At 41.4% G+C, this 14,616-nt stretch overlaps 1 protein-coding gene across 2 annotated transcripts in view; it reads right to left on the bottom strand.

The window, feature by feature from the left end:
• Window positions 1–14,616, bottom strand: part of il1rapl1a (interleukin 1 receptor accessory protein-like 1a) — an 88,745-nt gene that overhangs the window by 43,692 nt on the left and 30,437 nt on the right. The gene's annotated exons all lie outside the window — the stretch shown is intronic.

Raw genomic sequence — 14,616 nt, 5'->3', positions numbered from 1 at the left:
AACTAATCCCCTAATGCGCAACTTACGAAATTTATGATGGCAGAAGTAGTGTAGTGCGTCATGGCCTATTTTTTTACAGTCTATGGTCATGGCGTAGCGTAAATATCAGCAGTAGGCCTACGTCGCATTACTCACATAAGTTGCGTTTTACACTTAAGTGGAATCCATATGTTTGTTTGGCCGGAAGCTAGTTATTTTACTATATAAAGTTTTAAATATTATTATTTTTCTTACACAAATTCATCGTTTTGATTCAGAAGGTCGTTATTAACCCACACAAACGGCTCGTTTGGAGTTCTTATATAATGGATGGATGAACGTTTTTGAGCTTCAATCTGTCGGTTGCCATCCACTGCCATTATAAAACTTGGAAGAGCCAGGATATTTGTTAATATAACTTCGATTGTATTCGTCTGAAAGAAGAAGTCATATACACCTAGGATGACTTGAGGGTGAGTAAATCATGGGCAAATTTTCATTTGAAAGTGAACTACTCCTTTAACCAGCCCACAACACGTTGTTTTACTGACGAATGCTTCTCAAATCTCGAAGTTCAACGTGGGATTCACAAAACGCTTGCCTTTGAAAGATGGGTCAGTACCCAGTATGTTTGGACCAACTTGCTCCTCAGAATCACAACCTGTAAGTATGAATAATTATTGATGTATATATTTTCTACCAGGTGTTCAAAATACTTCTTTTGTGCTTTATATTGTGTAAGTTTCCGGCTAACCGGCTTACTCGCGTTATTACTGTCTTACTGAAATACTTCTGCTAATCAGCTGTGGGCCACTATTACCCAAAACTGTCTCTATTATTGCAGACTGTCTGTCGTTCTTACTACTTTGAGAAAAGATAAAGGATGAAGCAAGATTTATTTTTACAAACGTTTATGTTACATCAGTCATTCACGTTAGTGTTGGGCGATCATATGCACTTTAATTGATAGTTAATAGTTCCTGCATGTGCACTGCAATAAATTAGAAATATACACATCGGTTTGTTGATGGACATACCCTTGTTAATGCTGATGGCGAGGAATTACAGTTGAAACATCTCATAATGTACCTCAAACTGAGTAGCGTATCACACTGAGAAACGTCCTGCTCGAGTCGTCCTTGTGATGGAGGTTTGGGTTGAATAACTAGTTCTTCTAATGTTTCATCATCGGACTCATGCTCAGATTGATATGGTAAAATTTACGTCATTGTTACTGTCTTTACTGTTTAATCGCTGAGCTGTAGGAAGCCTCCGGACAGAGCTGACGTTCAGTTATGGTAATGAGCGTCTAGATTGATGGTGCGTTCCAGGCAACCTGTAACCCGTGTTTTTCCAACCTTATACCCGTGAAAGTGCACTGGAACGGCAGTCAAACCCGTGACTTCCCACCCGTGAACTCGTACTAGATTGATGTACTCCCAGTTACGAGCTCTGACGTCACATAGCCCGCGAAACCATACAAAACAACAATGGCAGCCCCTACGGATGCAGTGTTTCTGCAGGCGGTACACGGTGAGAATACACTTTAGGACAATATAACGTTGCAGTCAAATTAATAATAATATAATAATAATAAATAAACAAGGAGTAAGCACCTTTGGCGACAGAAATTATTACAAATGCGCATAAGCCCCGTAAGGTCCGCCATGCTGGTTTGTTTACATCTAGCTACCACAATTCCTTGCGCTCAGGTAGTTTGGCGTGACTGGCCTGGAACGCTACAAAGTCGTGAGTCGTGGTTTGAAGTCGTGATTTACGTGTTATTACGTGATTTACGTGCACCTGCCTGGAACACAGCATGATTCTCATCAGAAAGTCATGAAAGTCAGGCGCTGTACGCAGGAGACCAATCACAACAGACTGGGCCATCTGGCCAATCAGAGCAGAGTAAGCTCTCGGAAAGAAGGGATGTAGAGAGACTGATTCATCCGATGAGTCGTTTGAGAATCATTAAACAATGTGTTGATGTGCAATTTATATTATGAGAAAATGAAAGTGTTTTTTTTATTTTTTTTACTTTTGATGCATGTAAACCTGTTGTAGGAGACTTCCAAAACAAAATTAGGAACCTTTAAAATAGCATAATAGGGGCACTTTAAACACCATTTGATGTCACTGGCCATCCAGCAAAACATAAGACATGCAATGTAAGTAAAACATGACAGAATTGTCTTTATCAGGTGCAATATCTCTTTAAGTTACATTATATTTCATTGAGCTAAATTATTTAATCCATAAACACACATAGGATCCTGTAGGTAAAAAAAAAAAACTCATTAAATTTTGCAGATAAAGCTTTAGATACAAACACACAAACATATGCCACTGTGATAAAAGTCGAATCTTTGAGCTATTGAAATGCAGATTTTTCGACAGAAAATCTTATAATTAACGAGATGTTAAGTCAATATGAGTCAGAGTTCATTTTAAAGCTTGGATGCTATAGAGAAGTTAACTCGTGCAAGTAATTATACTCTAACTAATTATGTTTCATTGTTGTAATTAACTGCTGTGTTTTATAATGTTTGCATATGCAAGTGTGTGTGTGTGTGCTGGAGGATCGCTGTGCGCATGTGTGTGTGCACACACAGGAGATGGCATGAGCTTGTAATAAAAGCAGTTAATTGCTTTTTTTAAACTCTGGAGATGAAGAAAATAGAGCTATTAAAATCTGATAGGACAGTCAAATAATCTACTGTAGCGTTAATATCCAAGATCTAAACGGCCTCACATTTTACATAATGTGATTTTGCAAAGTGCCCCTAACAAGACCAACATTTTTATTTATGTGCATTACATCATTTGAGATGGCACTGGTGGCCTTGAACAGTGATGATTGATCTGCCTCTGTCTGATTTTCTTTCCAAGTAAAAAAAAATAAGCCCAAATTGTGACAAATACTACTGCTATAGCAATTCAAAAGCAATACACGTTATATATTGGGTATACGAGTATTACATCTTTCAAGCCCTATATTGATGTCGAGATTAATTAATAATTGAACAGCAAAAACATGCAGGAAAATCACTAAACCGTAAAAAGGTTTTCTATTTCCATTTCCATTTGACCAGACCCTAAGGTTTTTATTTATTTATTTTTATTATGTTAAAATTAGCCAAATACTAGTGTGATGTATACATACAATTGTGCAAATATACTTCACAATTCAAAGGATTTAGCATTAGGAGAGGATAAATTAGTCTTGAAAATAATCTCTCAATGCAAAAAATCTGGATTCTCTTAAAATGGGCTATATTTTCTTTATGCATAATACAACATATTTTTTTTTTACTTTTTTTTTTTTACTTTTGACTATGGGGTGAAATTTGTCCAGGATATTTTTTTAGTGTTCATGAGAATCAGCAAACAAAAGGCAAACATCACAGGCTCTTCATAAACACACACACAAATGTTATTTTACTTGTTGTGAGAGCATTAAAAACACAAAGGCATATTATAGAGCCTTACATCCCCAAAATGATTATATTTTTTTTAAGAAAAGAAAAGCACTTGTCATTGAGCAAAGTCCTCTGTGTTCCTGCTTGACTGCATTGCCCTTGACCAAATTCACAAATGGCTAAATCCGTCTCTGTAATAACTTCCCAATTGTGTTCAAATTAAGTGAAACCCATTACAGAACATTTCCTCCCGATGCGGAGGACAGAACTTCCACTCATTATTTCGTGTTCCGTCTATGCTGAAAGGTATGAAAATAAACAGCATAAACTGTGCGGAAATGCTTAGTGACACACTGCTCATGTACAAAATGCACCCCTCAAGACGTTTTCCTTCATGCCGAACTTGGATGCTCGTCACTTATGAAAATGCTGAGGCAATAGATGGCAGTTTGCTGAATCTTTTAAATGAGTAAGATAGTGAATAAAAATTATTTGATGACATGTGCATTCTGCCAAATCAATTACATTTATTATGACAATTACATCACCCTTCTCTCCCACAACACTCTCCTTCTTCCTTCTTCCTCCATCTCTCACTGTTTTGTCTTACATCTGTCTTGCATCAGTATGCTGTAACTGTACTGTCTGATACGACTCTACTAAACACGGTTAACCTCTTCAGGTGTCATCATACCCTGCTCTCCATTAATCCCTTTTCTCCAGTTCAGCCACTCTCCATGGTGCTGAAGTCCAGCTGTTTCATTTTATTTTCATGTTCTACTGATATCAACTTTACTTTTTCATGTTTGGGGTCACAGAGACTTGAATTATGTTTGTGTAAAATAATAATAGCAATTTTGATATTTACAACTTATTTTACTTGTCTAAAATTGAAATCTGAAATTGTTTAAATCAGTTCATCTGATCTTAAAGGGAAAGTTCACCCAAAATTCTGTCATTACTTACCCTCATGTTGTTCTAAATCTGAATGAATTTCTTTCTTCTGCTGAATACAAAAAAAGATATTTTGAAGAACATGGGCCTGTTTGGTTACTGACATCATTCAAATTATCTTCTTTTGTGTACAGCAGAAGAAAGAAATTCATACAGGTTTGGAACAACATGAGGGTGAGTAAATGATGACAGAATTGTTTCCCTTTAAACTATCCCTTTAATCAAATCCCAACAGAAAGATATCACTAAAGCTTTATCTTTCTGTGTCTTACCAAAAAGACATAAAATTTTTATTTTTTATTTTTTTAAGAAAAGTGCATGCCTATCCATTTTAGTAACATTGTTTAAATTTGGGGCCAATTTGTCCTCTGTAGAAACAACTACCAGTGAATTGGTACAGTGTGTACAGTTACAGTACACCAATCAGAGAATCTAATCATGCAATTTGATAATTAAAAATAATACATGATTTATTCCTATTTTATATATCTCTAACATCCCAAACACAAGCAAAATACTGTATATACACTAAACAACAGTTCTGTCAGGACGCTTGATTATTATAAAACTATATAATATATATTTAATTTGGGGATATGATTTTTGAAAATAAATTATTAATTTTATTCAGCAAGGAATCCTTAAATTAATCAATTAATTAATTAATTTAATTAATCAGTGACAATAAAGTCATTGGTAATGTTACAAAAGATTTCTATTGCAAATAAATGTTCTTTGGAACTTTCTATTCCTCAAATAATTCAGAAAAAATGTATACAGTTTAGGATAAGATTTTTTTTTAAAGAAATTATTAATTCTATTCAGCAAGGAATGTATCACCTTTTCACAAAAAAATGGGTAACGCTTAGTATACAGTAATAAAGTACTTACAAATCATTAAACTATTAGTTTATACTTAATTCATAGTATGTCTCTACATTGTTAATATATTTATAGGATATATACAAATAGTGAGTTATTCATTCATTGTCACTGTAGTTAACACAATTATTATTGTTTAATTATCTCATGTAAAGGAATTGTTAATTGGTTATAAGGAGTAAATAGTTCTCAATTTAGATTCCCACAAAAACTGGGAAGATGTCATTAAGTGCCTTAAACCAACTTTTCTTAGACCTTCATTGCATTCATATTCAGTGTTCCTTAAAATATTCACACACCCATGCACACGTTGGCATATGTTGTTTATGGGAACTCTCCATAGGTGTAATGGTTAATATACTGTAAATTCTATCCCCTTACACTAACTCTACCCCTAAACCTGCCCATCACAGAAAACTACATATTTACAGTTAAGCCCAAAATTACTCATACCCAGGCCAAATGTTTAATTATGGTGAATTTTTATTTGACAAATAGGCATATTCTGGCTGGAAATTACACAAATGGTGATAACAGAAAGTAAGACCTTGTGTTAGAGATATTAATGAAGAAAATTAGCTTATCTTTTTTTAACAAAACATTTCATGTGTACAATTATTCATACCGTTTCTCAATAACCAATGGCAAAGCCTTTCTTTTTTCATCACAGATGTCAAACGCTTTTTGGACCATTCCTTTCTTGTATAGATCTCCAGGTACTTGAGGTTGGAAGCCTCCTTACCATCACTCTGGTCTTCAGTTCCCTTTCAGTCGAGAACGTCAGACGTAGTCGACATCGACTGAATGGGATCACGCTAGGGAGCCAATTGTCTTCGAGCATGCGAGCATGAGCCAATGAAATTTGGCGTGCGTGATGGTATAAATACGGAAGTGGATGCACGCACTAGTTGCTTTTTGCTTCGGAACTGTTCAGTGGTGTCTGAAGAGTGTGTTGAGTGTTTCAACGAGCGAGTGTGTCAGTGTTCTTTTGGAAAAGACTCTCCCAGTGCTGGTGGTTTCTACAGCACGGTGCAGCGGTGGTCGCGAGCTTTGAGCTCTCAACTGCTGTTCTAACAGCAACAAAGTTTTTGTTTGTTTGTGTGTTGTCGGTCGGTTGAGGGCGAAAAAGTGAGTGCTTCACTGTTTCAGTTCACTGAAACTGTGTTGCCGCGGTCATTCCCTGTGTGCTCCGGCACTGGTGACGGGTCCCATTTTCTAAAAGAGCAACACGGGTGTGAGTGCGTCTTTTTCAAGATGCCATTCCATCCGTGCGTTTCTGGATGCGATCGTTCCCTGTCCCCCCATATGGACGGTTACAATGGTTGTATCACGTGTTTGTAATATATGTGTATATAATGTATGTGTATATATGCAGCACGTTGAAGCAGCTTTTGTGGATAGTTTATGTTCTCATTGCGAGGATATGACCATCGCGGTGTTGAGATCCAGACTCGCCTTCATGCGTGAAGCTGGAGTCCCCATTACCACGCCCTGCTACGGCGCCGTGTGGGATGGGTGATCAGAGGATCATAGTGAGGCTTCCCCGCCCGGTTACCAATCCCTGTGGGCTCCTCACTCCTCTATCACATCGCAGCCGGTGGAGCCCTGTTGAGCGCCCTGGTCCCTCTGTAATCCCAGGGGACAGGATGCCGATTGCAGCATTGGAGGGTGAGCTGACCTCTGGAAATGATGACTCGGCTCCGTTATCTCCCTCTGGGAGTATAACGTTGCCCGAGCCAGATCCAGAAACATCAGCTATGCTGCCGCCGCTCTGCTGGGCCTCCGCAGCAGCCTCCAGCCAGGCCTCAGCATACCACAGTAGGGGACACCCAGCCCGCTCTAGGCGCTGCCAAGCCAGGTGGCAATCGACAGCGAAATCGTTCCTGAGCAGACCGCTCAGGGATGGAGGAAGGTGCTTTGGAGTTGGTCATCCACTCCCTCCCCCCAGATGAGGGCTGGGTGGAGTCTTTGTTTGTGTGTGTGTCTGTTCCACCGCTGGCTCCCAAAAACGGAGCAAGCGGTACCCACACTTCAAATAAAGAGCAAATTCCTCTGTTCCTGGGCCCCAAGAGGGCAAGTCTGGTGGTGTTCGACCCTGTAAAGCCTTGCACCCTTTAGCCCCCTCTTGTTCGCCAGCTGGCAGCTGGGTGCGGTTCGAGGACCCGGTCATCTGCCTTCTCACGCATCCCCTGCCACCTAGTGGAATCAGGTAAGTGTTGCACAGCACACTCAGATCCCGCTTCGGGCCGGATCCCTGTCCTCCACCTTGCTGCCCCACCTCGGGTATGTCTGTGGTTCCCTGGCCCCTGGTCCGGTTTTGTCGAAGTCTAAAACGCTTCCAACCGATACCCAGCCTGGCCCCATTCGGTACCTTCAGACCCGGCTTGCGATTCATTTCGCTCGGTTTCCGCCCAGGTTCAGTGATATTCATCATACCTAGGTGTTGAGCAGAAATGCTCCTAAAAGATTTTTTATTGAGATCCATCACACCTAGGTGTTGAGCAGAGCTCCTGTCCTGTGTGTGTGCGCCGCAGTCCTACTGGCGAAGGACGCGTGCAAGCCGTTCCCTCCAGCCAGTATGGAGTTTGGCTTCAGAGCCCGTACTTCATTGTACCCTTATTATGTGGTGGGTTACGACCATCTTGGTTCTGTGCCAACCAGAGCATGTGAGCGGAGTGGAGCGGGAGCGAGCGGGGAGCGTGAGCGGGCGGATCTTGGACAGAGCGCAGAGCGGCAATTTCAAAAGGACGGAGCGTCGCATTTCCCGCTCCAATTTCGCTCCGCTCCGCTCACACCACGAGTCTGAAGCATGCTCAGTCAAGCCTGACCCTGAATCCATTTGTCTTGCACAGTCATCAACAGTAGACTATTTTCAGGCAAAACTCGGCTCAATAATGGAGTTCAAAAAGTAAAATGAGAATTCAGACAGGTGTAGCCTATCAATATAAGTCGCTCCGGAGTAGCCTATAAGGCGCATCAGTCAAAAAATGCGCCATGAAGAAGAAAAAACATAGGCATAGCCTCGCACTGGACTATAAGTCACATTTATTTAGAAATTTATACAAAAAAAAAAAAAAAAAAAAATGTTATGGACGGGATAGTTCTCCGTTACGGACGTGAGCGCTCTGAAAGCGGCACTAAGACTGCTTTAAAACTTTCACTCAGACCTCAAACAGAAAGCACAAAGCCTGTCTTTAAATTTAATTTCGTTTTGTATTAATTGTATCTTAATTTTAATCAAGGTTTCATCAACCAATTGTCTGGATTTAATAAGAAGTAAATATATTAGAAAATAGATAACCACGATACGAAGGCGCCGGCGTGAACCTGGAGTTTGTCTCATGAATGAACCGAAACTCAGCATATAGCCTACTTGCCTCACACACCTGAGACATATATATATAAAGCTTGAAATGTCTACTTTTAAACAGAACAATTCAAAACGAAAGAAAACAGACTGCTCTCCGGTATGAAATGTGCATTTCTCTCACTACTGCGAAGATCACGAGTCAGCATCTTTCCAGCCGACAGACATAAAAAATTTTTTAAATGTCTTCTGCTATATTTTACATATTCATAATCATTTTGCCGGTTCGTTGTGACAGCTTTTAGGTGCCCTTACATGTTACGTGAACGCATCAGCACTGAAAACATAGAGATTTTTTTTCTTTTGGGGGCATTTTGTTTGTTTTCAGACTTTCTCATTTGCCTGCGCGATGTTAGAGGACGCTGTTAATAAAGTTGCGAGTAGGCCTACACATTGGATTCACGTTTATTATTATAGGCTATTTAAAAAAATACCCCAGTTTTTATGCCAGTCGTATCATTTTAATCATTTTTGTTGTATTTATCCGCCACACACCTTGAAGGCCGGTCCGTGTCTGATATTGTCTGATTTTAAACCGGTCCGTGGCGCAAAAAAGGTTGGGGACCGCTACAAGTGATATACATGTAGATTTTTTTCCTTTTTTGGAGCGAGCGGGGGGTGATTTGAGTGGAGCGCGAAGCAAACTGCGTTGAGCGCTGAGCGAAAATGAGCGGAGCAGCCTGATGTAGCTTTGAGCGGGGGAGCGGAGGGGTGAACAGTTCAGTGAGCGATGAGCGGAGATTCTCACCGCTCCACTCCGCTCACATGCTCTGGTGCCAACTGATACGAAAGCCTCCGTTCACTTGTAAACACAGAGTTGCATTTCAATGTCCCGTCCCCAAGCTTGGTCTGCAGTGTTTGACCTGAAAGACTTGTACTTCAGATCTCTATCCTTCCGCTTCACAGGCTTACTATGTTCTTGCGTTCGAAGATATGAAGTATCAGTACATGGTCCTACCCTTCGAGTGCTCCATAACCAGTTGGGTCTTCAGGTCAACTGGGAAAGAGTAATCTCGCCCAAATGCCGAGTATCTCTTTTCTAGTTTGGAGGTTCTCTCGGTCTAGCGCATCTCTCAAGTGAGGTGTGCCAGCTCAGTGCTATTTAAAAGTGAGAAAGTCTCACTGAAACTTTCAGAGGCTCCTGGGGCATATGGCAGATGCAGCCGCACGGCTTCCTCCATATGGAGACCGCTTCAGCACTGGCTTGACGACAGAGTCCCGAGGTGGCCGTGGCAGAGCGACACGCTCCGTGTAAGAAAACAAACACCCTGGCCTGTCGCCAAACCCTCAGCCCATAAGCAGACCTTTGTTTCCCCGGGCTAGTGGCTCCTGGAACACGTGTCCTCCAAATGTTGACTGAGGGGCCACGTATAAAGGGCATGCAGTAACAGAGCTCTGGGCGCCCTCTGACTGCATTTGGCATTTCTTGCCTCGAGTTGCTTACAGTCCCTCGCTTCGAGACACCGCTGCTCAGCAAGCTTGTACTGTACTGACAACATTGTGACCGTCGAGCTGCGCTCCCCTTGCATGTTGCAACTCGCCCGCCACCTCCTCCTTGGAGTCAGAAGCTTCTAAGGTCGCTTCATTCCACCTATTTTTTCTGGCCTGCTCAATCGTGCCGCTCACAAGCCTCATGACAGCCTCCGGTCCAGATACAGTGGAGACTCCATCCCCAGCTGGCCAGCTGTTTCGGACCTCTTCGGGGCCGCACAGCCACGTCTGTTGCCCCTCCGGACTCGTCCTACGCCAGTTGTTTCTTCTCTTGTCTGAGTGGACATCCCTTGACAAAGACTCACTACGTCTGACGTTCTCGACTGAAAGGGAACGTCCTGGTTGCGTATGCAACCCACCGTTCCCTGAAGGAGGGAACGGAGGATGTAGTCCCTTTGCCACTATAGCTGGACCACCGCTGACCAAGTTCTCACAGCTCCTAAGCGTAAAGCAACTAGTGCGTGCATCCACATCCGTATTTATACCCGCTCTGCGGGGCGGAGTGTGTGATGCAAATCACGCACGCCAAAATTCATTGGCTCGTGCTCGCATGCTCGAAGACAATTGGCTCCCTAGCGTGATCCCATTCAGTCGACGTCGACTACGTCCTCCGTTCCCTCCTTCAGGGAACGGTGGGTTGCATACACAACCAATCCAAATTCTCAATTGGATTCAGGTCTCGACTCTGGCTTGGCCACTCCAAAACATTGATATTGTTCTCTGCCAACAATTTCTTGACCACTTTTGCTGTGTGTTTTGGATCGTTATCTTGTTGGAAGATCCACTGCGTCCCCAGGCCAAGTTTTTCTGCATACTGTCTGATGTTTTGCTCCAGAATCTTAATGTAGTCTTCTTTTTTCATGATTCCATTTACATTTACAAGGTTGCCTCGCCCATTGGCTGAAAAACACTCCCAATGTTCCCACCACCATGCTTGACCATGGGGATGGTGGTCTTGGGGTTGAATGCTTCTTTTTTCTCCAAACAAAAGCCACATCCTTACATCCAAACAACAAAATTTTTGTCTCGTCAGACCACAGAATAGATGGTCAAAAGGCTTTTTCTTTGTCCAGGGGAGCTTTTGCAAAGGTTAGGCGAGCTTTTCTGTGCCTGTCTTGAAGTGGAGTCCTCCTTGGTCAGTGTCCATGGAAGCCAGCCTTGTACAGTGTCCGCTGGAGTGTCTGCCTAGAAATGTTGGCACCAGCATTACTCCACTTATTTAGGATGGCTTTGCTGGTGATCCTTAGCCTCCCGCACTACCAGTCTTGCCAGCGCAGGGGTCACTTTTGGCTTCCTAGACTTACCATGACCTTTTACATTTTTTACAGTGTGGAACGCTGGAAAGTTGAACTTTCTAATAATGCTTTGCAGGAGGTCCTCACTAAACTCCTTGGTTTTAACCATGACTTGCAATTGACCAGAAACCGACAAGAAAACAGGTGTATCAGCTGTTCTGAATTTATAGTTGATTAGAATGCTCTAGCATGCTATAAGTTACCAGGAGTATTTAGAAAGGTGCAGAAGATTGCACTTCCTGAGAACTTTGTGATAAGATCTGGGATATGAATAATTTTTAACATGGAAATTTTTTCCAAAATGTAAAAAATGTTTTATATAATAATAATAATATTTTAAATTAATCTCTCACACAATGTCTTAAGTCTTTGCCCACTTACTTGTGTCATTTCCAGTCAGAAGATACCCATTGAATGAATATTTTTTAAAGGAACACTTAATACTAATGCTATTAATGTCTAATAAAGGTTGGTTTAATTAATGACATTTTCCCATTGTCCATGACTTTATTACTTTATACTTATAAAGTGTTACCAAAAAAGCCAATTTTCAACATTGATAATAATTAGAATTGTTTCCTGAGCACCAAATAATCATATTAGAATGATTTCTGAAGGATCATGTGACACTGAAGACTGGAGTAATGGCAGCTGAAATTTTAGCTTTTTAAATTGTATTTATTTATTTAGTTAGTGGGCTATGAAAAGTGGGCATTACATACCAGAATGGAGCCAGACCAAATAAATCTTTGCTAAATGTGATTATTGGTTAACAATATAAATTAGTTCACATTGCATAAGTAAAAGTAAGAAGAAAAATGAGAATTTTTTTATTTATTTATTTGGAATGATGTTCACGGATAAATTGTTAACAATAATACCAAGAACTTGCATTAAGTAAAAAAAGTAGACAGGGTCAAATTGTGTTGAATTAAAGTGTATTTTTCAAGCTATTAAAATATTATAGTATATTTTTTGTAAGGCCTTGAGGTCTCTGAGACCCCAAGCAGACCATGAGGGTTAAATCTAAGGGGCTGTGACACATCACGCTAATAACACACTCAAAGAGAGATGAGGTAATTACATAGTCATATTAAACCTGAATGCACTGACCCAATAAACTACGGGGTACGTACCCATACACCACAGGCCTGTGGCTCTCAAATGCACACATGCAAACACACAGTTAGCTTTGGTCGGCTGCACATTACGCAACGATTTCCAGATGTATGAAGGCTGAGATATATAGAGACAAGCTTCCACTCTAATATCAGGTGTGCTTTAAACGGCTTCCCAACGCTATAAGAAACTCTGACCTTTTTATGCAAGCAAAGGGGGAAAAGCAAGAGAAGCAATTAGAAAGAGAGATGTTTCATCCTGCAAAGATCCCTATATTTCTTTGCCCAAGTGATGCTAACAAGCCAACCTTCCCTGAGGCACTCTGGGTAACAGATAAAAGAAACGAAATGGAATCAAACTGGAATCAACTGCATTATTTTCTCCTTTCCACCTTTTTCTCTCTCTCCGAAAGCTCATATCACTCGCACACCTGAAACCTGGTTCTTTCCCCAATGCTTCTTTCTCCAACATTCACTTGTATCACAAATGTATCCCATCATGCTCGGTTCCTCTGCATGTACATGCTTTTCTCTCCCCTCTCCCTCTGCATTCCCCATTCTCGTTTCATCCTCTCATCTACCCCCACCCCATCTATCTATCTTGTTTTTCACTGCTAAATGAACGATAACGAGGTCGGTTGTCTCTGGGGTGAGGTCCCTTATGTAAGCCTATAAAACATTCACATGTTCTCAATCCTGCGCAACCTACTGCACTAAAATAGTCAGAGAAAAACAGGAGGTTGAGAAAACGAATGAGAAGTTGATTGAACTCTCCCTCTCTTTCTCACTCTACACTCCCCTTCCTTTCCATTGTGTTAGATAAAACAACCAGCTTGCAAATCATTAAGATTTTGGATGCATTTCATGCAAATTACATCTGAATCCCTCCATGCACACTCACACAATCCTATCTCAGGTCTCTGTAGCAGTGCACTTTCATCTCTCTCAAGCTCCGTGTGACAGGGCTGCGTTTACATTGCAGCTGAATGTGGCCTAAATATGATTTTTCTTCTCACATGTGACACAGATGTTTTTTTTACGTTTTTTTGGGATGACAGTGTAAAAAACAACAACATTTAAAATGATATTTTTCATTTTGATCTGTAATACACATCTGATCTTTTGAAATGTGACTTCAGTATCTACAGCTAGTATATTGCCAAAAGTTTTGGGACATCTGCCTTAACAAACATGCACATGAACTTTAATGACATCCCATTCTTAATCCGTAGGGTTTAATATGGAGTTGGCCCACCCTTTGCTGTTATAACAGCTTCAACTCTTCTGGGAAGGCTTTCCAAAACGTTTAGGAGTGTGTTTATGAAAATTTTTGACCATTATTCTAGAAGCACAGTGAGGTCAGGCACTGATGTTGGACGAGAAGGCCTGGCTCGCAGTCTCCGCTCTTATTCATCCCAAAGGTGTTCTATCAGGTTGAGGTCAGGCCAGTCAAGTTCCTCCACACCAAACTTGCTCATCCATGTCTTTATGGACCTTGCTTTGTGCACTGGTGCACAGTCATGTTGGAACAGGAAGGGGGCATCCCCAAACTGTTCCCACAAGGTTGGTAGCATGAAATTGTCCAAAATGTCTTGGTATGCTGAAGCATTACGAGTTTCATTTCACTGGAACTAAGGGGCCAAGCCCAACCCCTGAAAAACAACCCCACACCATAATCCCCCCTCCACCAAACTTTACACATGGCACAATGCAGTCAGGCACGTACCATTCTCCTGGCAACCGCCAAACCCAGACTCGTCCATCAGATTGCCAGACAGAGAAGCGTGATTCGTCACTCCAGAGAACACGTCTCCACTGCTTCAGTGGCGGCGTGCTTTACACCACTGCATCCGACGCTTTGCATTGCACTTGGTGATGTAAGGCTTGGATGCAGCTGCTCGGCCATTGAAACCCATTCCATGAAGCTCTCTACGCACTGTTCTTAAGCTAATCTGAAGGCCACACGAAGTTAGGAGGTCTGTAGCTACTGACTCTGCACTCTGTGATTTTACGTGGCCTACCACTTCGTGGCTGAGTTGCTGTTGTTCCCTATTGCTTCCACTTTGTTATAATACCACTAACAGTTGACATGGAATATTTAGTAGTGAGGA

Source organism: Rutilus rutilus (genome assembly GCF_951802725.1).
Source record: "Rutilus rutilus genome assembly, chromosome: 10".
Taxonomy (NCBI): Eukaryota; Metazoa; Chordata; class Actinopteri; order Cypriniformes; family Leuciscidae; genus Rutilus; species Rutilus rutilus.
The sequence above is the reverse complement of the archived record's forward strand: the minus strand, read 5'-3'. Positions and strand labels throughout refer to the sequence as shown.